The following is a 27,698-nucleotide window of genomic DNA, read 5'->3' as shown; positions in this document are numbered from 1 at the left end:
CCCAACCTGGGGTCCAAAGACCCCTTGCTTAATGGTATTGGTCCATGCAATAAAAAAGGCTGGGAACCCCTGCTCTACACATTCGAAGGCACAATGTTAACATTCTATACAGTCGCACTGCAGTTACAGATCCTCTTTCCTGCCACCTTTATGTCAACCATCCAATACTCATTTTAACTAATCCCATTTTCCATCCCTTCGCAAGTCCAAAGCTCATCTACATTGAGGGCACCAATTAAATGGCAACTGCTGTGAACAGAGCTGGATCAACAATAGTCTAGTTAGACAAGTTATTTTAAATGCTCAAGTGTTTCCTAGAAACCATACACAGGAGCACAAGCCCTGATAACCACTCCATGGAGGGTTGTGCTTCTTGTCAGTGAATCTAATCGCCTGTCCTGTCAATCCCAAAGGCTGCCCTGGGTTAGAGAAAAACAAGCCTCCATACCAACACATCCACTTCCTCACTGGTGACCATTTCCCCCTGAGATCGTTCCTCCTCTGACATCCTCTCCTCAACAACATCCCTACCCCACAGAGATAACTCCATATCCCTGCCTATCTGTTCCTCCAGCCCCACCTCACAATACCACAGCCTCCACAACTCCCTCTGATGCCTCTACCACACAGATACCTCCATGTTCCCTTCTAACCCCTAACCCTCAATCCCCTTCCTCTCCCTTCATATCCCACCTTCTCACTCTCCATACCCATTCTCCACCCCCACATACCCCTCCTCCTCTGTCAAAGTCCCACATCTCCTACTTCAATACCCCTAATCCTCCTCCTCTCCCCTCCAATCCCACTCATCCTCCTTCCCCTTCCCTCAATCTCCTCCCAATCCCTCAATCCCCCTCCTTCTCCTACCCTGCCCTCTCCGTTTCCTCCCTCTCCCTCAATCCCCTCCACCTCCCCTCCCCCAATCCTCTCTTCCTACAATCCTCCTCCTCCTCTCTCTCCCCCACCCCCCGGCAAACCCCCATCTCTCCCTCCACCTCCCTGTAGTTTACGGTAGCGCCTCCTAATCCTCTCTGACGCACCAAGAAAAAGAAGTTTACACGACAGAAGGCGACAGCCACTAAATTAGCCGCGAGCTGAATTTTATCAGAAATAAACACGAATCATTCGGCTGCATAACGGATCATTTACCACGATGGCCCATCCCTCCGACTCTCCAACCCCGACCAGGATGTTTTCCCCAGCTTTCCCCTGCTCCCCCCCTTGCCCCATGGACACTGAATCGAGAGGACGAAGCCTTGCCCAGGCCTACCTGCGGCGACCCGACTCCCGCAACGCCAAAGTCGGAACGCACCGATCGATCTCCTCCTCCACCGCCCGATCGCCGGGAATCGGATGCGCGCTCCCGCTCGACGGTGGCGCGCAGCGAGGATCGGTGGCGGGCTGCGCTAGGGGGCGCGTTTGGCGGAGTAAGGCAAGGATGGGGGGAGTGTACGCGAGAGGGATGGAGGGAGAATACGGGAGAAGGAGTGGGGTAGGGATGGAGGGAATAAGGGAGGGGGAGTCAGGTAAGAATGGAGGGGAGAGAGAGTCAGGTAAGAATGGAAGGAGAATATGGGAGAGAGAGTGAGGTAGGGATGGAGGGAATAGGGGAGGGAGAGTCAGGTAAGGATGGAGGGGATAGGGGAGGATGCATGAGGTTTTGGTGGAGGGAGAATGGGGAGGAGTGAGTGAGATAAACATTGAAGGCTTATAGAGGTAGGGGATAGGGAATAAGGACAGAGGGTGAAGTGGAGGGCTGAGTCAAGGTAGGAAAGGAGGGGAACAGGAAGGGTGAATGAGGTAGAGGGGAAATGAGGGATGGGGAAGTTGGAGAAACAGGTGGAGGGGGAGTTATTTATTTAGAGAGACAGTGCAGAACAGGCCCTTCTGACCTACTAAGCTGCACCACCACCGATTTAACCCTAGCCTAATCACAGGACAATTTACAATGACCAATTAAACTATTAACCAGTACGTCTTTGGACTGTGAAAGGAAACTGGAGCTCCCGAAGGAAACTGCGTGCTTCGATTTTCTTCCAGAGGATGCTCGAATTGAACTCCGAACTCTGTTACCCTGAGTATGAGATGTGGAGTGACAATAGGGAAGGGATGTGGGGTAGAGCGTGGGACAGAAGGATGAAAAGTAACTGGCAAAAGAGCTTTGGGGAGGGCATTCGGATGCCAAGGTGAAAGGCGTCAGAATATGGATAGGATGAGGGAGACAGAAGAATGGAAACAAGGAAAAAGCCGGAGGTGAAAGGAATAAATGCAAGGTATTCTGCAGATGCTGGAAATCCAGAGCAACACATAAAAAATACTGGAGAAACTCAGCAGTTCTGCAGCATTTATGGAAATGAGTAGATAGTTGATGTTTCCGACCAAGGCCATTTATCAGGTGAACATAAGAAATAGGAGCAGGAGTAGACCATCTGGTCCGTCGAGCCTGCCCCACCATTCAATAAGAATGATCTGGCCATGGACTCATCTCCACCCACCTTCCTTTTCCCCATAATCCTTAATTCCCCTGCTGTACAAAAATCTATCCAACTTTACCTTAAATTTATTACTGAGACAGCCTCCACTGCTTCATTGGGCAGAGAATTCCCAATGAAGATTCATCACACTCTGGGAAAAGCAGGTTCTCCTCAGCTCCATCCTAGATCTACTCTCCCGTATCTTGAGGCTAGTTCTACCAGTGGAAATAACTTTCCTGCCTCTATCTTATCTATCCCTTTAGTAATTTTATATGTTTCTATAAGATCTCCTCTCATTCTTCTGAATTCCAGCGAGGACAGTCCCAGGCGACTCAATCTCCTGTCATAGTCTAGGTGAGAAGAAGAAGGGATGGGGAAGATGAGAGGAAGCTTTGAAATGAGATGGTAGGATAAGGTGATGTGAAGAATGTGGGGAAAGGAGCAGAAAAATGGGGTGATGTATGGAGGGAGGACATAGTGGGGAGGGGAGGGGGTATTGGTGGCAAGGAGGTGTCCTGTCTGATTGCATTGTGTGGTACGAAACTGCAAGGCATTGAACCACAACATCCTACAGAGGTAAGCCACTGAGAATATCACTGGGGTCTCCCTCCCTCTTTATTTGTGACATTTTCTGGGATCGTTGTACACAAAGAGCCCCAAGCATTGTTGAGGATCCCTACCACCCATCCCACAATCTCTCTGACCCACTTCCATCGTGAAGGAGGTACAGGAGCATCAGGACTAGGACTGGCAGACTGGGTAACAGCTTCTTCCCTCAGGCTGGGAGACTAATGAGTACCCTGTCACCATTGAGGTCTCGTCACTGGGACAGCGAGCTGTTTACTGTTTACCTGCATTTCGAATTATATTTTATTCACTTATTTCTAGTAATATTTTGTTCGATGTGCTGTGTGAGATGTATGTTTTGTGGTGCACTGAGGTCTGGAGGAACGTTGTTTCATTTGGTTATATATATACGTACAGTCAGATGATAATAAACATGAAGATGATGGGGAAAAGGGTAGGGGAAGAAAAGAAGGTAGAAGGAGACGGAAGGAAGAGTGTATTGAATCTAAAAGCCAGGAAGACATGTTGTGAACATAGAAGAATTGTAGTTTGGCCATATTTGGAGTGTAGTGTTCACTTGGTGTAGTCACACTATAGCAAGAATGTGGAGAGTTCGGAGAGAGTGTTCACCATGATGTTGACTGGACTGGAGTATTTAGCTATAAGCAGAGTTTGCATATATTAGATTTTATTTCTGAAGCATTGGAGACTGAGGTGTGGCCCGATAGAATTATATAAAATTATATAAAACACAAGCAACTGCAGATGATAAAATCTGGTGGTAGGGGTAGGGTACTGACATTTATAGAGAGTTGGTTGGCAGACAGGAAACAAAGAGTAGGGATTAATGGGTCCTTTTCAGAATGGCAGACAGTGACTAGTGGGGTACTGCAAGGCTCGGTGCTGGGACTGCAGCTATTTACAATATCCATTAATGATTTAGATGAAGGGATTAAAAGTAACATTAGCAAATTTGCAGATGACACAAAGCTGGGTGGCAGTGTGAAATGTGAGGAGGATGTTATGAGAATGCAGGGTGACTTGGACAGGTTGGATGAGTGGGCAGATGCAGTTTAATGTGGATAAATGTGAGGTTATCCACTTTGGTGGCAAGAACAGGAAGGCAGATTATTATCTAAATGAAGTCAAGTTAGGAAAAGGGGAAGCACAACAAGATCTAGGTGTTCTTGTACATCAGTCACTGAAAGCAAGCATGCAGGTACAGCAGGCAGTGAAGAAAGTTACTGGCATGCTGGCCTTCATAACAAGGGGAATTGAGTATAGGAGCAAAGGGGTCCTTCTGCAGCTGTACAGGGCCCTGGTGAGACCACACCTGGAATATTGTGTATAGTTTTGGTCTCCAAATTTGAGGAAGGACATTCTAGCTATTGAGGGAGTGCGGCGTAGGTTCACGAGGTTAATTCCCGCGATGGAGGGACTGTCATATGTTGAAAGATTGGAGCGACTGGGGTTGTATACACTGGAATTTAGAAGGATGAGAGGGGATCTGATTGAAACATAAGATTATTAAGGGATTGGACATGCTAGAGGGAGGAAACATGTTCCCAGTGTTGGGGGAGCCCAGAACCAGAGGCCACAGTTTAAGAATAAGGGGTAGACAATTTAGAACGGAGTTGGGGAAAAACTTTTTCACCCAGAGGGTTGTGCTTCTGTGGAATGCTCTGCCTCAGAAGGCAGTGGAGGCCAATTCTCTGGATTCTTTCAAAAAAGAGTTAAATAGAGCTCTTAAAGATAGCGGAGTGAAGGGATATGGGGAGAAGGCAGGAAAAGGGTACTGTTTGTGGATGATCAGCCATGATCACAGTGAATGGTGGTGCTGGCTCAAAGGGCTGAACGGCCTGCTCCTGCACCTATGTCTATTGTCTGGTGCAAAAAATCAAATGGCTGTAAGAACTTAACAGATCAGACATCATTTGTGAAGACAACGCAACAGATGACAGTTGGTAGTGGTCTATTATAGTCAAATGTACTGAGAGGCAGTAAAAACCTTGCCTTGTATACTGTTCAGAAAGATCAGATCATTACACAGTGCTTTGAGAGAGAACAAGGTAAAACAATAACAATGCAGAATAAAGTGTAAAAACTAATGATAAAGTGAAAAATCATGAAGAGGTAGATTGTAAGGTCAGGAGTCCAGTTTATCATTCTTGGGAACCATTCAATAGTCTAATAACAGTGGGCTAGAAGCTGCTGTTGAGCCTGGTGATACATGCTTTCAGGCTTTTGTATCTTCTGCCCAATAGAAGAGGGGAGAAGAGAGAATGCCTGCCGTAGTTGTGATCTTTGATTATGCTGGCTGCTTTACTGATGCAGTGAGAAGTGTAGACAGTATCATTTATTTATGATTTTATTATGAAAATACGCTTAGGTACTTCCAATAAAACAAAGAATGAGTGGGAAAGAGAACTTCAGATACCTTTACCTACAGAGAAATGGGAGAAAATTCTTCAACTAGTTAATACTACTTCAATGTGTGCCAGACATTTAAGGTATTTAAGGTGGTTCACAGGGCTCATATGTCCAAGGATAAGTTAGCTCATTTTTACTGCCAGATAAATCCTGTTTGTGATAGATGTAATTCCTAGGTAGCTTCCTTGACACATATGTTCTAGTCTTATCCTCTTCTAGAAAAATGTTGGAAAGATATTTTTGATATTATTTCAGTATTGATTTACAACCTCATCCTATTACTGCAATTTTTGGACTACCAGTGATAGACTCTAGTCATTTATCCTCGTCAGCTTGTCGTCTAATTGCATTTGTTGCGTGAATAGCCAGAAGATCCATTTTACTTAAATAGAAAGATTCCAATCCCCCTACTACATTTCAATGGTTTTCCCAAACAATAGCATGCCTAAACTTGGAAAAAATTAGGAGCAGTATTATGGATCCTTCGGTTAAATTTGAAGAGACTTGAAGGCCATTTATTCAATATTTTCATATGATGTAAGTAGACCCTTTCTGAATCCTTTGTAGTAATTTTTTGTCCATGTATAGAGGAGCGAAGTTAATGACAAATAATAATTTTAGCCGATGTAATATGACAGCCCAATCTTTGTTTGTTTTTTTTAGTTTAGGGTTTTTTTTCTTTTTATAAAATATCTTTTTCATGGTTAGTTGCTATGAGATTGGGAGGCTAAACTATATTTGTTACTTCAAATCTGTGCTTGTACATGTTAACCGTTATTAATGTAATCCCGATCTCTTTGTATCATTATTATTGTTATGTTTATTAATTTTGAAACTTAATAAATAGTTTGAAAAAGAAAAGAAAAAAAAGAGAAGTGTAGACAGAGTTCATGAACGAGAGGCTGGTTTCTGTGAGGTGCTGAGCTGTGTCGACAGCTTTGCTGTTTATTACTGTCACATGCAAAGCAGTTGCTGTACCAAGCTGTGATGCATCCACATAGTATGCACTCTATGGTGCATCAAAATAAATTGTTAATAGCTAACAGACATGGCAAATTCTCTTTAAGCAACACACATAAAAGTTGCTGGTGAACGCAGCAGGCCAGGCAGCATCTATAGGAAGAGGTACAGTCGACGTTTCGGGCCGAGACCCTTCGTCAGGACTAACTGAAAGAAGAGCTAATAAGAGATTTGAAAGAGGGAGGGGGAGGGGGAGGGGGAGATCCAAAATGATACGAGAAGACAGGAGGGGAAGGGATGGAGCCAAGAGCTGGACAGTTGATTGGCAAAAGGGATATGAGAGGATCATGGGACAGGAGGCCTAGGGAGAAGGAAAAGGGAGAGGGGGAGAAAAGCCCAGAGGATGGGCAAGGGGTATAGTGAGAGGGACAGAGGAACAACACCTTATATTCCGTCTGCGTAGCCTCCAACCTGATGGCATGTACATTGACTTCTCTAACTTCTGCTAATGCCCCATCTCCCCCTTGTACCCCATCAATTATTTATTTATTTATATACACATTCTTTTTCTCTCTCTCCTTTTTCTCCCTCTGTCCCTCTCACTATACCCCTTGCCCATCCTCTGGGTTTTTCCCCTCTCCCCCTTTTCCTTCTCTCTGGGCCTCCTGTCCCATGATCCTCTCATATCCCTTTTGCCAATCACCTGTCCAGCTCTTGGCTCCATCCCTCCCCCTCCTGTCTTCTCCTATCATTTTGGATCTCTCCTTCCCCCTCCCACTTTCAAATCTCTTACTAACTCTTCCTTCAGTTAGTCCTGACGAGGGGTCTCGGCCCGAAACGTTGACTGTACCTCTTCCTAGAGATGCTGCCTGGCCTGCTGTGTTCACCAGCAACTTTGATGTGTGTTGCTTGAAATTCCCAGCATCTGCAGATTTCCTCGTGTTTGCGTTTTCAAATCCTCTTTAGCCTCCTGAGAACGTAGAAGTGTTGGTGAGCTTTCTTGACTGTGGCGACTATGTGGTTGGATCGGGACTGGTTATTGGAAATGTTCACTCTGAGGAACTGGAAACTCTGAACCCTTTTAACCTCGTCACTGTTGATGCATGTGCACTGCCGCCAGCCCCTTCCTGTGGTCAATGAGCAGCTCCTTTGCTGACATTGAAGAAAAGGTACGCTGACTCACTGTTATTTGAGATATGGTGGTAGAACAGGATCTGACCACACAGTCATGAGGGTACAGGGAGAAAAGCACAGGGCTGAAGACGCAACCTGGTGGGGCACCAGTGTTAAGAGTAGTCGTAGCGGAGGCGTGCCTCCTATTCTTACCGATTGCAGTCTGTTGGTCAGGAAAACAAGGATCCAGTTGCAGAGGGAAGTGTTGGCTGCCAGGGTCTGGAAACTGGTGATGCGTTTGCTTTGGATTACAGTGTTGAGCCTGCTTGGGATTATCGTGTTGAAAGCAGAGCTGTAGGCAATAAACAATACTCTGACCTACGTGGGTATCCTTACTGTCCAGAATATTCAGAGATGGAAGTAGGACCAGGGAGATAGCATTTGCCTTTTTCGGCAGAAGGCAAATAGCATTGAGGTGGTCTGACGGGCTGGAGTTGACGTGTACCATGACCAGACTCTGGATGTCAGGGCCATTTGGCAGCAGTTATTAAGGCCCATTGTTTCAGGTTGTGATCCTGCATCAATAGAATTGTGAGAGCCATGGATAGAATAGATATTCAAAATTGTTTAATATCATTTCCAGTACACGAGTGTAAAGGGGAATGAAATAATTGTTACTCAGGATCCGATGTAGCATGAAAAAACAACAATAAATATAAATACACTAGACTGCTTTTATACAAAGATGGATTGTGTGTCCATAAAGTGACACTAGGCACAGCATTGCTTCTGTACACAAGGTGACTGACAGGAAATGGTAAAGTTTAGGTGGTTGGGGTGTTGAGAGGTGGGTTTGAGGGTGGAGGTGTTGCTCAGCCTTACTACTTGGGGAAAGTAACCGTTTCTGAGTCTGTGGTCCAGGTGTGGATGCTACATCGCCTCCTCCCTGATGGGAGTAGGACAAACTGACCATGAGCAGAGTGGGGGGCATGGGGATCTTTCATGATGTTACCGGCCCTTTTCTGGCAGCTTTCTGTGTATATGTCCTTGATGGCAGGTCAGCTGGTACCAGTGTTGCGTAGGGCAGTTTTGAAAACCTGTTGAAGAGCCTTCCTATCCGCCACAGTGCAGTTTCCATACCATGCAGTGACACAGCTCGTTAGGATGCTCTCCACTGATCACCTGTAGAACGATGTGAATAATGATGCACTTGTACAGTGAAACTGTCAAATAACAGAGGGTATATAAGTTTAAGATGAGAAGGGAAGTGTTTAAAGGAGATTTGCAAGGAACGTATTATTGAACAGGGTGCTAATTACTAGACACTAGACACTAGAATACTACAGCGCAGTACAGGCCATCTGGCCCTCAATGTTGTGCTGACCCATATATTGCTTTAAAAAGGTACTAAACCCACACTACCCCGTAACCCTCTATTTTTCTTTCATCCGTACCTGAAATGTATGGACAGGGTAGGTAGTGGAAGCTGATAGCAAGAGGTTTAATAGGTATTTAGATGTACACGTGAAAGGGAATGGAGGGATAAGGGCTATGTACAGGCAGATGGGATTAGTTTAGAAATAGAATCAGATTTATTATCATTGACTTAAGTAATTTGAGATTTGTTGCTTTGCAGCAGGGATACAGTGCAGACATAAAACTACATTAAATTTCAAACACAAAATGCTGAACAAACTCAGCAAGTCAAGCAGCATTGATGGAGAGGTATGAACAGTCAACTGTTTAAACTTCAGGGCCCACGCCCAAAACGCCGACTGTTTATTCCCCTCCATAGATCTGCCTGACTTGCTGAGTTCCTTCAGCATTGTGTCTGTGCTCCTCAAGATTACCAGCATTTGCAGAATCTCTTGTGCTGCAAGTTTCAAAAGTAAACAAATAGTGCAAAAAAATAATGAATAGCGAGTTGGTGTTCATGGGTTCAATGACTGTTCAGATATCTGATGGTGAAGAGGAAGAAGCGACTTCTGAACCATTGAGTGTGGAGTCTTCAGGCTCCTGTAACTCCTCCCCTGTGGCAGTAATGAGAAGAGGCCATGTCCCGGGTTGTGAGGGTCCTTAGCCGCCTCTTGAGGTTCAATGGTGGGGAGAGTTGTACCTGTGATAGAGCTGATTGGTCATGATGGTAATGGCACCATTTTTGATACAGACGTGGGGCCAAAGGGCCTGTTCTGTGTTTTAAGAAGAGGAGGGGTGAAGACAGAGAAGGAGAGGGGAAAAGGAAAAGTGTAGAACAGTAAAGGGGGACTGGGAAGTATGAAGTTAGGAGAGGAGGGGAAACAGAAGCGAAGGGGAGGAAATGAGAAAGGAGGGCAGAATGCAGGAGGGAGAGGGGGAATGGGAAGAGAAGTGCAAGATGGTGAGAAGATAGAAAGAGAGAGTAATAGAAGCTGGGGAAGGAAAGCGAGAGGGAAAGGAGTGAGGAAGGGAAGAGGGAGAGGTTGGGAGGATAAGGCAGAAAAGGAAGAGAAGGATGGAAGTAAAGAGATGAAGATTAAAGATTAGCTTTATTTATCACATGTACACTCAGCATACAGTAAAATGTGTCGTTTCTGTCAAAGACCAACACAATCCAAGAATCTGCTGGGTCAGCCAGCATATGTCACCATGCTTCCAGCAACAACATAACATGCCCACAGCCTACAAATTCTAACCCATACATCTTTGGACTATGGGAGGGAACTGGAGCACCCGGAGGAAACCCCCATGGTCACGGGTAGGACATGCAAACTCCTCACAGACAGCCGTGGAAATTGAACCCGGGTCGCTGGCACTGTAATAGCGTTACTTGCCATTACAGCGAGGAGGAGGATAAGGAGTGTGAGGGGGAAGGGTGGGAGAGAAGAATGTGAAGAGGAAATGGGTAGTCATCAAAGAGAAATGTCACGTACCCCGTGACAGGTTAAAGAACCAGCAGAAATGGAAAACACTTGGGAAGTCTAGTATTGCTATTAACTAATGGTACTTAAAACATAATCTAACATGCTGACACACACTTTTGGGTTAGACCATTGCTCCCTGAGCAAGGTCAGAGGTCCTTTGGGCCTATGGCCGAAAATGAGCTCAATTGGACTAAACCCCAGGGATTCTGAATGGTGTCTCTCAGGGCAAAAAGTAATAAGTGTATCTCTTCATCCCAGTCCCTGTCATTCTCATAACAGTAGGTTTTAATCATGGTCTTTAAAGTGGAATTGAACCGTTCCAAGGCTCCCTCGGACTCTGTGTGATATGCAGATGACACAATGTGCTTAGCTCCCAATTCTCCAACTATCCCCTGGAATGCTCTCGAAGTAAAGTTACTGCCCTGGTCAAATTGAATTTCTTTGGGCAGACCTACCAGTGTGAAAAACTTACTGAGTGTTTTTACCACAGTCTTGGCCTTGATGTTTCTGAGAGGCACTGCTTCAGGGAACCTAGACACAACACACATAATTGTTAACACATACTGATGACCAGCTGCAGTCTTTGGCAATGGGCCAACACAATCCACTATGATCCTAGAAAAAGGTTCAGCAAAAGTAGGTATTGGTTTAAGTGGTGCTACTTGAATATCCTGATTAAGTTTCCCCTCGACCTGGCAGGTATGGCAATCCTGCAAATATTCACAATATCCTTTCTTAAACTAGGCCAGTAGAATTCCTTCATAATCTTGTTCACTGTTTTTCTCACTCCAAAATGTCCACCTAAAGGCATACTGTGAGCTATGTTTAAAATCTCAGCCCTGTAAACTTTCGGAACCGCTACCTGATGTTCAGTGGCCCAGTCCTCACTTGCAGGCACAGTGGCTGGTCTCCACTTCCTCATCAACACCCCATCTTTAAGGTAATATCCCACTGACTCATTCTGAACCTCCTCTTCTGTGAGAGCTGTCTCCTGTAAAGCCACCATTTCAGAATCTTTATTCTGTTCCTCTATAAATTCCTTCCCGATAAGGACAAACCTTTCTCATACACCTTACTCTCATCAGCTTTACTACCCTCCAAGTCCTGCTGGAATATGGAAGGTAGAAAGATCTGTGACAGATCATCTTGGAGAGGTGTCAACCTCCCCCAATTGTTTACTAAGCTTAGCATTATCACCAGAATTATAAAAACCATGTATATATTGTGGAAGAGGCCAAACAATCCATTTATCTTATTCCTAAGATCTTTCTTCTGACCTGTCTCCATAGCAACATCTACCGATAGTCCCTCCTGGTCACAACAACTTCAAGTTTTGTCTCTCCACACCCCAAACTTGAACAACATCACAACCTTGAAGGCGTTTACCTCCAAATGTCAAAACAAAATTCAACAGAGTGGCACATACTTCCTCAGCAGGCCTTTGTCCAACAAACAGGGTCAAAGGTCGCGAAACTAATCCAACCTTCACAAGTACTTTATTCAAAAGTCCAAAGACAACACTTTTCTCAATATCTCCTGTAACACTTACCTCACCAATTTTTTTCTCATCACTAACTTTTAGAAAACTGTCTAATACAAGTGACTGAGAATTCTCAATTTCCACTGGTACCAAGGTTAACCCCTTATTCACTGAACCAAAACCATCTGACACAAATGTACTTCATTCCTTTCCAACCATGTCAGACACCTCAGACTTTAACTGAGCTTCAACACAAGGTTCAGTCCCCTGTGAATCCATGGGTATTTCAACAACCTTAATACCGGCAGCTGGGACAGCTGCCTCTTCTGGGCTTTCATCACTTGCCCCAGTTTCAAATTCAAGGTCACCCCGAACCTCCGAGCTACTCTCTGGGTAACTCTCATCTGGAGTAAACTCAATCTCATGGGTTAAAACAAACTCGTTTGCTGTCTTAGCAGACCCCCGCAGGGTGGCGGCATCCTCTTCATCTAGGTATGCTCTTACATTACAGGGGACACAACCTTTAAATCCATCAAACAAAACAAGCTCTTCTGAGCTGTAATAATCTGCAAGGTCTAACACTAAACCTCTCATCTGCCACATCTCCCTCTCAAACTGTCTCTGTCTTTCTGCCTCTTCTCTCTTGAGCTGTTTCAGTTGCAACTCACTCTATTTTTAATTTTTCCCTCTGAAGCTGAAGCTCAGCCTCAGTAAGTATTTTACCTTCAGCAAACATTTTCAACACATCCTTAGTAAATTGCTTTGTCGAAATATAATATTCAACTATTTTTCTTTGAATTTCTACCTTAGTCATACCCTGCTTTACTGTCTTAAGTTCCAGTTCCTCAACAATTTTCCACAACTCATCCTTTTTAGCTCTCTTCAAGGCCACAGGGTTTGGCAATGCCAGAAATTTCCTAACATCCATTTCTGCTGTTTTTTCCACACAACCAAATCAAAAGGGATTTTCCCCAATCAATTCAAACAAGCCTCCAGACAATTTTTAGAATGGCTCCCACCAATTTGTTCATATCTCAGACGCAGGCCCGAATTTTGATAGGGACCCAGGACGGGTTAAAGAACCAGCAGAAACAGAAAACACTTTGGAGTCCAGTATTGCTATTAACTGATGGTATTTATTAGTAGCTACGCAATACGGTAATATAAATGCAGATATATCAAACAGGTTAGCAATGCTTATATATAAGTAAGTGTGGAAATATATGAAAACCAAGCTTCTTCACATCTAGGGGTGAATCTTACGATGATGAGTAAAGTTCAGTTCAGTTCGTGGTATTTAGTTGAGTAGTGATGGAGAGAGCGAGAGGGAGAGATTTGAGTCTTAAGGTGAGCTGACACCGTCGATCTTCCCTTTGTCCTCCGAAGATGGAGGAAGTAGGAAAAGTGAAAATAGAAAGGCTAGACAGAAATGTTGAATGTTAAGAGGGCGGCATAAAGAAAAAGGGAAGGAGAAAGGATGGAGAGTTGGAAGGTGTAGAGATGGGGTGGGAAGGATAATTGAGTTAAGAGGGGAGAGAGTGTAAAGAAAGAAAGGTTGAGTAGCAGACAGAGGTGGAGTTTGAATCATAGAATCTTAGAGCATCAGAGCACAGAAACAAGCTCCTTTGCCTGCTAGTCCATGCCAACTCGATTTTCTGCCCAGACCCATTTACACCTGCTGAAAGGAATGGAGGGTTATGGTCTGCCTACACCTGTGCCATAGCCCTCCACACCTCTCTCATCTATGTACCCATCCAAACTTCTCTTAAACGTTACAATCAAACCAGAATCCACCACTTCTACTGGCAGTTTGTTCCACACTCTCACCATGCTCTGAGTGAAGAAGTTCCTACTCAGCTTCTCCTTAGATATTTCACCTTTCATCCTAACCCTATTGCCTCCAGTTCTAGTCTCACCCAGTCTGAGGGGAAAAGCCTGCTTCCATTCACTCTGATGGAGCAATCTCTCTGATAGAGAGATATGACACAGAAGAGGAGTACTCCTCAGAAAGGATAGGAAGGTGAGGCAACAGTTAATGCAGCAGTCTCACGACTCTGGGGACACAGTTTCTGAAATGATGGGTGCCCTCTGTGTGGAGTTTGCATGATGGCAAAGAGAATCAATGGGACATTTATGTGCGTGGGTGAGAGAAAATGTTTCACGAGTATGGAGAAATAAGGAGGTGGAAAATGAAGACACAAGAGACTCCAGGTGGTGGAATCTGTGTGAAGTATCTTGGTGAACCTCTTCTGCACCCTCTCAAAAGCCTCCACATCCCTGTAAAGCAGTGACCAGAACTGCACACAGCACTTTAAATATGATTTATTTTCTTAAGATTGTCATATATGGGGAGGGTGTGGAGGGGAAGCGGGGATAAGCCCCCCACTACTTACTAAATGCTCCCAGTGTTGTGCAGCTGAAATAGCCTCCGACAACCAAGTCCAGCTCCAGGCCTTCACGTTTAACTTGGCCTCAAAGCCTGACGGAACAGTTTCTACTGACAGGAGAAGGGACAAAGGCAGTTGCTTTGGGTAAATGGGGCTTATTAGCCGTGGTTGGCAGCTCATCTTGGAGAGGGAAAACTCTGATCTCAAACCTCTGCTGCCTTGTGGCTATACTCACTCATGGGAAAGGCTTCAGGAGTAAACCCCGAGGGAAAATCCAGAGCCACCCCGCCTCTTCCCTCCACCAACATTACCTTCCATTTCTTTCTCTCTTGTCTGTTTCTGTGGCTTCACTTTAAAATTCCACATAAAAATAAAGATTTGTTTCATGAATATCTCCTTTAAGGGGAGGAGGAGATAAAGTGTATACGCACACACAGTATGTGAACTATTGATAATCTCTTCACACCAGCTGTCCTGTACGAGTTGTTGGCTAAGCATTTTTTGGAATTTACTTATCAGGAGAACGCATACTGTTAATGGGCTTTGTGTCATAGTTCACTCAGTGGCCACTTTATTTGGGACACCTGTTGCCGAGAGTGATTTTTGGGTTTAGGACATATACATTTAACAACTGACTTTGGCTACCACTCTTCTCATCTGAAAATGTATTGAGCATTTAATTTGGAGTGTGTCTGTGAACAATGGGTTCCTAAAAGCTGTGAATCCCAGTCCAGACACTGCTGATTAAAATTCATTTGGATCTCTGCGGTGGGGATGTGAATCAGGAGGTGTGAAGGTAGTATGTAGCTTCAAAAAAAGTATTGTCCATACGTTGTTAATATGGAGCAACAGACATCAAAGTTGCTGGTGGGCCAGGCAGCATCTCTAGGAAGAGGTACAGTCGACGTTGCGGGCCGAGACCCTTCATCAGGACTAACTGAAGGAAGAGTTAGTAAGAGATTTGAAAGTGGGAAGGGGAGGGAGAGATCCAAAATGATAGGAGAAGACAGGAAGGGGAGGGATGGAGCCAAGAGCTGGACAGGTGATTGGCAAAAGGGATATGAGAGGATCATGGGACAGGAAGTCCAGGGAGAAGGAAAAGGGGGAGAGGGGAAAAAACCCAGAGGATGGGCAAGGGGTATAGTCAGAGGGACAGAGGGAGAAAAAGGAGAGAGAGAGAAAGAATGTGTGTATATAAATAAATAACAGATGGGGTACGAGGGGGAGGTGGGGCATTAGCGGAAGTTAGAGAAGTCAATGTTCATGCCATCAGGTTGGAGACTACTCAGACGGAATATAAGGTGTTGTTCCTCCAACCTGAGTGTGGCTTCGTCTTGACAGTAGAGGAGGCCATGGATAGACGTATCAGAATGGGAATGGGATGTGGAATTAAAATGTGTGGCCACCAGCAACTTTGATGTGTGTGGCTTGAATTTCCAGCATCTGCAGAATTCCTCATGTTTACGATTGTAAATATGGAGTTGTCCTTTGATGTTTGCCACATAAAATGTCGAGCCCCATGTTGGGCCAGTGAGAGCTTTCGATCAAAAGCATCTTCATATGATACCTTCTGTACCTTGTTTAGTCAAATAAAGAAGCTGCTTTGTACCTACCAGTAATTTTCTCCAGTGACTTCATTCACGCAAAAACACCTGTATACCTGATCGTTAATGCAAATATCTAGTCAGCCAATCATATGGCAGCAACTCAATGCATAAAAGCATGTAGAGGTGGTCAAGAGGTTCATTTGTTGTTCAGACCAAACATCAGAATGGGGAAGAAATGTGATCTAAGTGACTTTGACCATGGAGTTATTGTTGGTGCCAGATGATTGTTTCAAGTATCTAAGAAACTGCTGATCTCCAGGTTCATTTCCCAATACCAGATCAAGTACAGCCTCTCCTCTAGTTGGCTTATCTACATATTGCATCAGGAAACCTTCCTGAACACGCATAACAAGCTCCACCCCATCTAAACCCCTTGTTCTAAGGAGCGGCCAATCAATATTAAGAAAGTTAAAATCACCCATCACAACAACCCTATTATTATTGCACCATTCCAGAATCTGTCTCCCTATCTTCTCCTCGGTCTCTGTTACTATTAGGGGTTCTATAAAAAACTCCCAGCATAGTTATTTCCCCTTCCTGTTTCTGACACACCCAGTAGACAATCCCTCCATGACTTCCTCCTTTTCTGCAGCCATGATACTATCCCTGATTAGCAGTGCCATTCCCCCACCTCTTTTGCCTCCCTCCCTGTCCTTTTTGAAAAATCTAAAGCCCAGCACACTCAGCAGCCATTCCTGCCCCTGAGTCATCCAAGTCTCTGTAATGCTCATAATATCATAGTTCTATGTATTGATCCATGCTCTTAAGTTCATCAGCCTTGCTTATGATACTCCTTGCATTAAAATAGATACATCATTCAGGTACAACTCGTCCCACTTGTACAGGTCACTCCCTTCCCCAGAAAAGGTTCCTGTACTATATAGCCTACTGTATAATATGGGACTATTTTTATGTCGTAGTAACACGGTATTGAGCATGCCCTATTGCAGCAGTCCCCAACCACCAGGCCGCAGAGCATGCGCTACCGGGCCGCGAGGAAACGATATGATTTGGCGAAAGGAGTCAGCGGCATCTTTCCTCATTCCCTGTCACGCCCACTGTTGAGCTTGAACGCATGCAAGGTCATGACCCATGCATCATCCATGTCAGCGCGGGAAGGAGATCAATTCCTCGAGCTTAAAAATGACGGTGGGCTGAAAAGTATGTTTGACATAACATCTCTGCCGGCATTCTGGATCAAAGTCAAGGCTAAATATCCTGAGATAGCCACGAAAGCACTGAAAACGTTGCTTCCATTTCCAACATATCTCTGCAATGAATGCAACGAAAAGTAAATTGCAGAATTGACTGGACATAAGAAACCTCCTTCAAGTATCGCTGTCTCCCATCACCCCTCGATAAGACCGTCTTGTTGCAGGAAACAAGCCCAGGGCTCCCACTGATTCAGCAATATTGGTGTGTTGCAATGATTTTATATGTTCATATGGGGAAAATATGTGCTGTGTGTTTAACATCCAAACGTTACTTAAAATATTATGATGCTATTGACTTATATAACCATATAACAATTACAGCATGGAAACAGGCCATCTCGGCCCTTCTAGTCCATGCCGAACACTACTCTCACCTCGTCCCACCGACTTGCACTCAGCCCATAACCCTCCATTCCTTTCCTGTCCGTATACCTATCTAATTTAACTTTAAATGATAATATCGAACCTGCTTCTGCCACTTCTACTGGAAGTTCATTCAACACTTACTTCAAGCTCCCCTGTCCTCCCCTGATAATTGACTTATTACTGTATTCATGCAAGGAAAATATGCGCTGTGTGTTTAATATTAAATTCCTAAGATAAGCCCTTTTAGAAACGAAATTGAATGTATTAGCCACTTATCACCGATATTCTGGTGGTGATTGACACCCACCCCACCCCAAACAGAATCACCAAAAACGATTTGTAGAAAAATCATTGGCACGTGCACACTTGCGCAAGTCACACATGCACACTGGTGCCCGCTCAAGGCTTCATGGTCATTGTAGTCTTTCTCTGGGTAAACACAATGTACAGTATTTGACTGCTACTGTTGTCCGTTGGCAACCCCACCCGGTCCACAAAAATATTGTCAATATGAAACCGGTCCGCAGTGCAAAAAAGGTTGGGGACCCCTGCACTATTGGGTGCATATTGACCTGTATATACGTGTTCAGTCCGGTTTTAGTTAGTAAAGAACTCTGTTAACGTAGCTCCAGTCTCCGGTGTTTTTATTAACGATATTGTTGTGTAAACAGCCACATACACAACAAATTGGCGACAAAGTTAATGAACCTTCATTATATCGGAACGCCAAGTTTTAATTGATAACGGCACTTGGAGGAAGAGTGCAAGGAGGCCGAGTGAGGCCGCGGATCTGAAAGGAATGAGAATTCAGCCGGAGTCGGGAATATCGGGAGACTTAGGCTACGTGCTTAGAACTAACAGTCCTAAGAACCATGAAACGAGGTTACTCACACCAGAGTCGACCAACGAACTGGCAGTTCCTTGTTGTGATCACAGGATCCTGCATTTTCTGATGGAAAGCAGGTGTGTGTAGTTAGTGGAACCTGGGAATGATTGGAAATTAAACGAGGGGATTGAGGCCCAATTCCTGAGGTAGATAGTAAAGTGGGGGATCGCCAGAAGGGATCATGACAAATAAAGCGCCTTGTTAAGTGTGTAAAACATGTCTGCATCAGTGTTATCTTGTATTCCCATACAATGTTACATTAGGCTGTTACACATCTACGTATTGTCAGATATTGTTGTTGTGGTGTTGGAGGTTGTGTTCAAGAAAACAATGACGTGACCTACCGCTGCACCATTTGTTCCGGCACGTCATGACAGCGTTTTTAAAATTAGCCGGTTACCCCGTACACACTATAATGGCCAACCAGCGTTTTCAGATTTAAACACTGGAGAGTGTCTTGGAAAAGCTCCGTTTTCGGGGGAGGAAAATGCTGTTTCAGTGTGGACGCAGGGTCAAAACGAAGAGAAAAGGCTTCGGTTACGGAATTACCCGGTCTAGTGTGGACGTAGTGTAATGGGCGCGAAAGCATTCGGGCTGCTACGGAGCTTGTTAACCCCTGAAAAGCCAGATAACAAAGCATTCAAACAAATAGTAGACACTCTCCAACAGCATTTAAACCCCAAACCGCTGGTCATTGCTGAAAGGTTTAAATTTTACAATTGGAATCAGAGCAAAAAATGAAAGCATTTCTGAATATTGTGTTGAATTGCGCAAATTGTCAGAACATTGTCAATTTGGAGCGGGTCTATCAGAAGCATTGAGGGATAGATTAGTGTGTGGCATGCACTGTGAAACCACACAGAAGAAGCTCCTGTGTGAAAAAGACCTTACAATCGGAAGGCGCTAAACATCACAATATCATTATAAACAGCCGCACGAGGTGTTTCAGAAATACAACAAAAATCCCTGGAATATGCTACGAATAAAATGTCACTGAGCAGAAATGAAGGAAAGAAATGTTACCGTTGTGGGAACATGCTGAACAGAAATGAAAGAAAGAAACAACTGTTTTCTCACATACCTCTGAAACGAACTAAACTACTGCTAATGACATACACAGGACAGAAAGTGCGTCCCAAAGGTAAAATTAAAGTGACAGGGACAAAACACAGCAGCTGAACCTCTGTGTACTGGAAAATGGAGGACCACCGCTGCTGGGACGTGAATGGCTCAGGAAAATCCAGTTGGATTGGCACACCATCAAGGCACTAGATGTATCAATAAAGGAGGGCAGCTCGGCGGGGAAGATGTCCGCAGCTCTCCTCTCACCCATTGTCAACTATTACAATAACAAGGAGGAGCTAGACAGCGTCGACAGGGAGACAGATATTGCCAATAAACAGGATGATGAAGACTACCTGGAAGTAAAAGAGCAGATGTACCAGGAGAAATTGACATCTCTCAAAGGACAGCTACAGCAGTTACAGGAAGGCACTTTGCAGGAGTATCAGAAAAGGATAAAGAAACTAATCAACAATACAAGCAAGGAATATGAAATGCAGGGCTTTTTCTGCAAATGGAGACAGAAAAAGTGGAAAGGAAATATATTAGAGAGAAGAAAGAAGCAGAGAGAACGCAGGAGCCCCCACCTCAGATCGACCTCAGCCGCAACCACCTCACGCAGCCTGTCAACACCATGAGCGAGGCCGAGACGGAGCGGCAACCCAAACAGCAGCAGCAGCAGCCACACAAACCCTAATTCCCCAGGGAGAAGAAAGTCAGCGCAACAAAGGTTCTTGGAACAGTAAATTGGTTCAAAGTACGAAATGGATATGGATTCATCAACAGGAATGATACAAAGGAAGATGTATTTGTATATCAGACTGCTATAAAAAGGAATAACCCAGGGAACTACCTCCGCAGTGTTGGAGACGGTGAAACTGTGGAGTTCGACGTAGTGGAAGACGAAAAGGGTGCCGAAGCAGCAAACGTAACTGGTCCTGGAGGAGTTCCAGTCCAAGGAAGCCGATATGCCGCGGACAGAAATCATTATCGTCCCTGCAACCCCCGCCACCAAGGTCCACCACGTAATTACCAACAGGACATTGAAGTTGGAGAGAAAGGAGATGGAGCAGAGACAGCAACGGATGGAGAAAACCGAGATAATCAAAGTCAGCAACATCGCCCTTCTTACAGAAGACAGCGTTACCCACCTTACTTTGTTCGTCGTCTTTATGGTCGCCGCCCACAATATAGCAACCAGCCTCAGGGAGAAATTACTGAGGGTGGTGAAATAAATGAAAACCAAGTTGCTGGGGAAGAAGGTAAAGCTAACAGAGGACAAGATCAATTCCATTCAAACAGAACAGCTTTTGCACAAGGTAAATCTTGAACCAATTTTTTCCTCCGTTGAGAATCATACATTTAATCCTTTGCGGGAAAATTTATTTTGCACGTACATACTTTGAATCCTCAGCCAATGTGTCTTGTTTTTCACAAAGAAGTTGGGAGACATCATCAAAACAGAGGCAAATTCTGGCAACAAACTGTAAGGTTTCTATTGTTATATTTTCACACTTGTGCTGAATGTGCATCTGAAGGAATTCTCCCTCTTGAGCCAGACAGCTAGCACTGCAAGTAATCCTTAATATCAGCAAAACTGTACTTTAACAGCAATTTAAGAACAATGGCATGAACAACAGGATCAACTGCTGCACCAAATGGTGAAAGATTACTGATAAAGTACTGATCTTTCTGTGAGTCATTGGATTGCCCTGACTTCTGAATAATTAGCAGAGACAGCAGATCTTCAACCACTTCTTTTGTTGGTGGCAAGTCATCTTTGAAGCAGACCATGGAAACTCCCTATGCTTAGAGGTCAACTTTTCATGACTTTTATATGGAAATCTGTATGAAAAAAAACAAGTTTATTGACAGACATTACTCAGAGGAGCAGAGAAGACCCCCCCCCCCAAAGACTTGAGTTATAATTATTTTTATTACTAGACAACGGGGTGACCCATTGGGGCACCCTTTGAGAGAAGGGTAGTGCAGTCTGATGTGACCAGAATGAACATTACATTTTCCTGAATGCTATTGGTATCGCTTTGCTTTGGAAACTGAAGTTGAACACCTCAGTTTATTAAAGAAGAACGACGCGTAGCAAAACAAATATAGCTGCTCCTCATTTAACGAAGGACACTTTGGATGGCATTATTTCTGGTTTATCTGCCACCCTTGTGCCTCTTGTTGTCATTCTGGAGACATGCAACCCTTTCATCCCCCGTCTCTTCATCTCTTCTGCTGTTTGTTGTTTGTCTCTGATCCTGGAGACACGCATGCCTCTCCTCCTCTGTCTCTTCTTCTCTCGTCTTATTTTGTCCTGACTCTTTGATCCTGGAGCCATGCGGCTCTGGCCTTATCCGATTTTTGTTCTCTCCCTCTCCTTGCCGCTTCCTGATGACGTTTGGCATAATTTCCACGCGGCATAGTTAGGCTGACCATTTTTTTTTACCCTAATGATGGATAGAAGATACGAAGCAGTAACACGAAAGGATGCTGATTATTCTTGATGATGTGGTTAGCGCTCTCCTAAATGGACGTGATATAGTCACCTCTGTCCTTTGACTGCAGCAAAGGGTTTTATGGGTGTCTCGAAGTACGTCATTACAATAAGATTTAATTATCTCTTATTGATGGGTGGCAGTTAGATCTGTCCCAATCCTGCACATGCTGATGGTAATTAGTAGAACGTGACCCCTCAAAATAAAGCTGCCCTGCCCTTTTGCTCCAGTAGGTGTTGCTGCTGAGGCTGGCCGTGCACATGAGTTGGGCTGTCGCGTCCCAATTTCCATGATGGCCGATCAGCTCTCGGGTTAAAAGGGAGCCTGTTGATTTTGGCGAATGAGCAATTTTATACGAATATATAACCCTGAACTTTGCCTGCATTCTGTAAGTTAGCGCATTTTAATTCGATTTAGCCAAAAAAAGTGCCACTGTAATGCACCATTCGCGCTAATTGGAGGTCACAACCAAACAGACAGACAGAGCATGAGAGTTTTAGTGGTATATAGATTATGTTACTTTGTTGTAATTTCATATTATTAAGTTACTAATTAAACAGTAGGTGGGCATTTGTATATTAAGGGTACATATACAGTATTTTAGCATTAAAAAAAGGTTGATACACTTTTTAAATAAAAGGGGAGGAGTGTACCATATAGCCTACTGTATAATATGGAACCATTTTTATGTCGTAGTATCACGTTATTGAGCATTCGCTATTGGGCACGTATTGATCTGTATATATGTGTTCAGTTCAGTTTTAGTTTGTAAAGAACCCTGTTAACGTAGCTCCAGTCTCCAGCATTTTTATTAATAATATTGTTGTGTAAACAGCCACACACGCAACAGTTCCAATGATCCAAGAACTTGAAACCCTGTCCAAGCACCATCTCCTCAGCCACCCATTCATCTGCGCTGTCTTCCTGTTCTGACCTTCACCAGCTCATGGCACTGGGAGTAATCTGGGGATTACCATCTTGGAGGTCTGCTCTTCAGACTCCTTCCTAACTCCCTAATCTTACTGCGCAGGACCTCCACCCCTCTCCTGCCTATGTCATTGGTACCAACATGTACCACGGCCTCCGGCTGCTCACCCTCCCCTTCAAGAATATTCTGCAACTGCTCAGAGACATCCTGGACCATAGCACCAGGGAGGCAACACACTATCCTGGCGTCTCTTTTGCTGCTGCAGAATCTCCTATCTGTCCCCCTAACTACTGAGTCTCCTATAACTATTGCTCTGCCTGACTTCACCCTTCCCTCTGAGGCTCAGAGCTGACCACAGTGCTATTGGTCTGGCTGCTGCTGCCTGCCCAGTTAGGTCATCCCCCTCATCAGTATCCAAAAGGATATACCTGTTGCTGAGGGGAATGGCCACAGAGGGACCCTGCATTGACTTCCTTCTCCCTTTACCTCTCTCAATGTTGATCCATCTACTCCTCAAATTCTGCACTCTGGGTGTAACCACCTGCTCAAAAGTCATATCTATCAATTGCTCTGCCTCGCAGATGATCCTAAGTTCATCCATGAGCTGGAGTTGGCTGCAATTCCTGCAGGTGTAGTTATCAGGGAGACTATCAGGTTCCCTGAATTCCCACATTCCACAGGAGGAGCATTCCACTGCCATATCTGCCCTCCTGCCTGCACTGTACAACGGGCAACCAAGAGCAAATCCTCTAACATGTTTCTTTGACCTCAGCCTCTTCTCGTCAAAGCCTCTTGAGTCCAAGCCTGATGTTCCTACTCTCACCGCCGGCCTGTTACCAACAATGGCTGCCCCACTTGCCCCTTCTGTACTTTTATTTATTTTGCAGTGCTCTGCTCTCAAAGCTGATTGGACCTCTGGCTCAATTGCTACCACTTCCTGTCAGGAGTTTGTACTTTCTCCTCGTGACCGCGTGGGTTTCCTCCCACAGTCCAAAGGCATACTGGTTGGTATGTTAATTGGTCATTGTAACCTGTCCCCTGATTAGGTTAGAGTTAAATCGGGGGATTGCTGGAAGGCTCTATTTCACAATATGTCTCAATAAATAAAAAAATAAACAACCTAGGGATGCGCTGGGGGGGCAGCTCGCAAGTGCCACCACACGTTCCGATGCCAACATAAGATGGCCATCATGTTCACAGAACAACAAGCAACAAAACGCAACAGCAAAAACAAGTCCCGTTTCTCCCTTCCACGCAGACAGTCCTCCAAACCCAGGACGGGCGGACTTGTGGGCAATGGGCCTGTGACTTCCCCAGTGGACTTCAGACTCACAGAGCTATGGACCTGCACCGGGAGGTTGCTCTGTAGCTTTATGCTTCTGCAAGTTCTGCCATTTACTGTACACTTTCATTTTGCATTTGACCTCCCTAAATACACGACTTTACTCTTGTCTGGATTAACCTCCACCTGCCATTTCTCTACCCAAATTTCCAATGAACCGACTGCATATCCTGCTGAATCCTTTGGTAACCTTCCTCACTATCTAGTGTCGCCTGCAAACTTGCTAATCAGTCACTACTACTCACAGCTGTCCAGTCAGAATACTCCAGCAGGATGGCATGGTAGCATGGAGGATTGCAGGATAGCAGAGCGGTTGTTAGTGCAATGCTTTACAGTGTCAACTTTAAGATCGGGGTTTAATTCTAGCTAATATCTGACCATAAGACATAGGAGCAGATTTAGGCCATTTGGCCCATCGAGTATGCTCTGCCATTTCATCAGGGCTGATCCATTTCCCTCTTAACGTCATTCTCCTGCCTTCTCCCCATAACCTTTCACGTCTACATCTGCCTGTGGCAAAGAATTCCACAGATTCTCCACTCTTTGGCAAAAGAAATTCCTCGTCATTTCTATTCTAAAACAATGGCACTCTATTCTGAGGCTGTGTCCTAGGGAATCCTACACAAGGACTCCCAAGTCCTTTTGCACCTCTGTTTTTTTTATTTTCTCTCCATTTAGAAAGTAGTTAACCCTTTCATTTCTTCTACCAAAGTGCATGACTATACACTTCCTGACACTGTTTTCTATCTGCCATTTCATTGCCCATTCTCTTAAACTATCAAAGTTCTTCTGTAGCAGCTCTATTTCCTCAAAACTATCTGCCCCTCCAGCTATCTTCACATCATCTGTAAACTTCGCAACGAAGCCATCAATTCAATCACCCAAATCATTGACATATAACATAAAAAGAATTAGTCCCAACACAGACCCCTGTGGAACACCATTAGTTACAGGCAGCCAACCAGAAAAGGCTCCCTTTATTCCCACTCTTTACCTCCTGCCAATCGGCTACTACCTTATCCCTGCTAGAATTTTTCCCGTAATAACATGGGCTCATATCTTGTTAATCAGCTTCATGTGTGGCACCTTGTCAAAAGCCTTCTGAAAATCCAAGTACACAACATCAACCAGTTCTTCTTTCTCTATCCTGCATATTATTTCTTCAAAGAATTCCAACAGATTAGTCAGTCAAGGTTTTCCCTTGAGGAAACCATGCTGACTGTGGCCTATTTTATCATGAGCCTCCAAGTACCCTGAGATTTCACCCTTAATGATTGACTCCAACATCCTCCCAACCACTGAGGTCAGACTAACTGGCCTATAATTTCCTTTCTTTTGCCTCTCTCCCTTCTTGAAGTGTGGATTTACCTTTGCAATTTTCCAGTCTTCCAGAACCATTCCAGAATCTAGTGATTCTTGATAGATCATTACTAATGCCTCCATAATCTCTCTAAACACCTCTTTCAGAACCCCAGGAGTGTACACCATCTGGTCCAGGTGACTTATCTACCTTCAGACCTTTCAGTTTCCCAAGAACCTTTTCTCTAGTAATAGTAACTTTATGACCCCTGACACCTGGAACTCCCACTATGCTACCAGTGTCTTCCAGAGTGAAGACTGATGCAAAATTGTTATTCAGTTCATCTGCCATTTCCTTGTCCTCCATTACTACCTCTCCAGCATTGTTTTCCAGCAGTCTGATATCCATTCCTGCCTCTCTTTTGCACTCTACATACCTGAAGAATCTTTTGGTATCCTCTTTAATAATATTGACTAGCTTAATTTCATTTTCCATCTTTACCTCTTAATAACTTTTTTAGTAGTTTTCTGTTGGTTTGTAAATGCTTCCCAATCCTCTAACTTCCCACTTTATTTTATTCCCTCTCTTTGGCTTTTATGTTGGTTTTAACTTCTCTTGTTAGTCGCGGTTGTGTCATCCTGCCTTTAGAATTCTCCTTCCTATTTAGGATGTACATATCCTGTGCCGTCTGAATCGCCTCCAGAAATTCCAGCCATTGCTGCTCTGCTGTCATCCCTGCCAGTGTTCTTTTCCAATCAATTCTGGCCAATTTGTCCCTCATGCCTCTGTAATTCCCCTTACTCCACTGTAATGCTGACACATCTGACTTCAGCTTCTCCTTCTCAAATTTCAGGGTGAATTTGATCATATTATGATCACTTGCCCATAAGGGTTCTTTTATCTTAAGCTGCCTAATCAATTCTGGTTCATTGCTCGACACCCAAATAGCTGATCCCCAGGAGGGCTCAACCGTGAGCTGCTCTAAAAATCCATCTCGTAGGCATTCCAGAAATTCCCCTCTTGGAATACAGCACCAACTTGATTTTCCCAATCTACCTGTATATTGAAATCCCCCACGACGATTGCCCTTTTGCAGCTATATGGGACCCTGGTCAGACCCCACTTGGAGTGCTCAGTTCTGGTCGCCTCACTACAGGAAGGATGTGGAAATCATAGAAAGGGTGCAGAGGAGATTTACAAGGATGTTGCCCGGATTGGGGAGCGTGCCTTATGAAGACAGGTTGAGTGAACTCGGCCTTTTCTCCTTGGAGCGACGGCGGATGAGAGGTGACCTGATAGAGGTGTATAAGATGATGAGAGGCATTGATCGTGTGGATAGTCAGAGGCTTTTTCTCAGGGCTGAAATGGTTGCCACAAGAGGGCACAGGTTTAAGGTGCTGGGGAGTAGGTACAGAGGAGATGTCAGGGGTAAGTTTTTTTATGCAGAGAGTGATGAGTGTGTGGAATGGGCTGCTGGCAACAGTGGTGGAGGCGGATACGATAGGGTCTTTTTAGAGACTCTTGGATAGGTAAATGGAGCTTAGAAAAATAGAGGGCTATGGGTAAGCCTAGTAATTTCTAAGATAGGGACATGTTCGGCACAGCTTTGTGGGCCGAAGGGCCTGTATTGTGCTGTAAGTTTTCTATGTTTCTAAATCAACTTACTTCCAATATAGCTTAATCTTCTGGATCAGCCTACCATGAGGAACCTAGTCTAATGCTTTACTAAAGCCCATGTAGAGAACATCCACTATCCTATCCCTATCAGTCATCTTCATTGTCTCCTCAAAAAACTTGTGAGACATGACCTTCTCCTGCTGACGATCAAAAGACCATAAAACACAGGAGCAGAATCATTCAGTCCATCGAGTCTGCTCCAACATTCAGTCATGGCTGATTTATTATCTCTCTCAACCCCATTCTCTTGTCTTCTGTCTGTAACCTTTGATGCCCTGACTAATCAAGAACCTGTAAACTTCCGCGTTAAACATACCCAATGACTTGGCCTCCATGGTAGTCTGTGGCAGTGAGTTCCACAGCTTCACTACCCTCTGGCTGAAGAAATTCTTCCTAATCTCTGTTCTAAAGGGACATCCATAAGACACAGGAGCAGAATTAGGCCATTCTGCCCATTGAGTCTATTCTGACATTTGATCATAGCTGACTTATCCCTCTCAACAC

General features: G+C 44.5%; 1 protein-coding gene and 1 pseudogene across 2 annotated transcripts in view; one reads left to right on the top strand and one right to left on the bottom strand.

Annotated features, from left to right (window-relative positions):
• The window catches only part of grinaa (glutamate receptor, ionotropic, N-methyl D-aspartate-associated protein 1a (glutamate binding)), a 92,641-nt gene extending 77,959 nt beyond the window's left edge, over positions 1-14,682 (bottom strand). Inside the window, exon 1 of one of the 2 annotated variants that reach the window (XM_072254249.1) lies at positions 14,623-14,682. The gene's annotated coding sequence lies outside the window, so the exon portion shown is untranslated. Of the gene's footprint in view, positions 1-1,270; positions 1,395-14,622 lie in introns of those variants that run through there. The other variant, XM_072254246.1, reaches the window with a different exon arrangement.
• A 5,002-nt stretch (positions 14,683-19,684) lies between these two features.
• LOC140194806 (Y-box-binding protein 1-like) lies at positions 19,685-20,791 on the top strand (annotated as a pseudogene).
• The last annotated feature ends 6,907 nt before the right edge of the window (positions 20,792-27,698 follow it).

This window comes from Mobula birostris, chromosome 3 (assembly GCF_030028105.1).
Source record: "Mobula birostris isolate sMobBir1 chromosome 3, sMobBir1.hap1, whole genome shotgun sequence".
In the NCBI taxonomy this organism is placed as follows: Eukaryota; Metazoa; Chordata; class Chondrichthyes; order Myliobatiformes; family Myliobatidae; genus Mobula; species Mobula birostris.
The sequence above is the reverse complement of the archived record's forward strand: the minus strand, read 5'-3'. Positions and strand labels throughout refer to the sequence as shown.